General features: G+C 39.9%; 1 pseudogene; it reads left to right on the forward strand.

Annotated features, from left to right (window-relative positions):
• Positions 1-635: 635 nt before the first annotated feature.
• LOC108517414 (ralA-binding protein 1 pseudogene) lies at positions 636-1,607 on the forward strand (annotated as a pseudogene).
• Positions 1,608-1,613: the final 6 nt, after the last annotated feature.

Below are 1,613 nucleotides of genomic sequence, written 5' to 3' on the forward strand. Positions count from 1 at the left end.
AGAATTTGTTGGTTTTAACAGTTTTTGATACTCAAGTGGCAGTTTCACATGATTCACCCCAGTAATTCATGTGACCCCTGACCAGCTTGGTATGTGACATTGAATTAATCCATTACACCCATCTGGATCTCATTTTCTCATCTGTAAAATCAGATCTAATAAACATCTATAGAACACTCCACCCAGTAACAGTAGGATATACATTCTTCTCAAGGACACATAGAACATTTATCCTGATATATATGCTATAGGCTAATCTGTAAAATAAGCCCCAGTACATTTTTAAAAATTAAAATCATACAAAGTATGTTCTTTAACCACAAAGGAATTAAACATGTTAATAAATTAACAACAGCAGGAAATCTAGGAAATTTACAAATAATGTGGAAATCAAATAACACACTTAAATAACCAATGGGTCAAATAAATCGCAAGTAAAATTAGATGTATTAGTTCGTTTTCATGCTTCTGATAGAGACATACCTGAGACTGGGCAATTTAACAAAAGAAAGAGGTTTAATGGACTTACAGTTCCACATGGCTGGGGAGGCCTCATAGTCAAGGTGGAAGGCAAGGAGGAGCAAGTCACGTCATCAATGGATGGCAGCAGGCAAAGAGAAAATTATGCAGGGGAACTCCTCTTTATAAAACCATCAGACAGGCAGAAGGTGGCTCCAGTGGCTGTGGTGGAAGCATGAGCATGAGGAGGTGGTGGCTGTGGCAGGGCACAGCTGTAATGGATAGGTAACAGAGAAGACCTTGTCCCTTCCTAGTCAGGACATCGCATGACCAAGTGCTTCCTGCCCCCCACCAGCAACCCCAGTGAACACCACGGGTTGGAGCATGGCATTGGGCTTACCCAGACCCCCAGCTCTGAAGAGATCAGCCTTACTAAGTTTCCTGGATTGTACCACACTGGCAAGCCCTCGCCTCCCCATGACATCCTCCATAAGCCACCTGATACAGTGTCTGATGAAGAGAAAGACCATGGGAAGAAAAAAGGAGATTTTAGGAAAAAGGAAAAGAGGACTGAAGGCTGTGCAGCCTTTCATGAAGATAGCTCTGGAGATGAGGCAGAAAGTCCTTCTAAAATGAAGAGGCCCAAGGGAATCCATGTGTTCAAGAATCCCAGCTTTTCTAAGGATTTTAAAATAAAAGAGAGACCCAAAGAAGAAAAGCATAAAGAAAAAAAGCACAAAGAAGAAAAACATAAAGAGAAGAAGTAAAAAAAAAAAAAAAAAAAAAAAAAAAAAAGAAAAAAAAAAAAAAAAAAAAAAAAAAAAAAAAAGTCAAAACTTGACAGCAACTGATGTTGTTAAAACAGTGGAAGGAAAAGAAGAAAAGAAAAGCCAATTTAGGAGCCAGAGGTGCCTCAGATTGATGTTCCAAATCTCAAGCCCATTTTGGAATTCCTTTGGCTGATGCAGTAGAGAGGACCATGATATATGATGGCATTTGGCTGCCGGCCGTTTTCCATGAATTACGTAGAGAAGTATGGCATGAAGTGCAAAGGCATCTACAGAGTATCAGGAATTAAATCAAAGGTGGATGAGCTAAAAGCAGCCTATGACCAGGAGGAGTCTACAAACTTGGAAGAATATGAGCCTCACACT

Source organism: Rhinopithecus bieti, unplaced genomic scaffold (assembly GCF_001698545.2).
Source record: "Rhinopithecus bieti isolate Rb0 unplaced genomic scaffold, ASM169854v2 scaffold_41754, whole genome shotgun sequence".
NCBI lineage: Eukaryota > Metazoa > Chordata > Mammalia > Primates > Cercopithecidae > Rhinopithecus > Rhinopithecus bieti.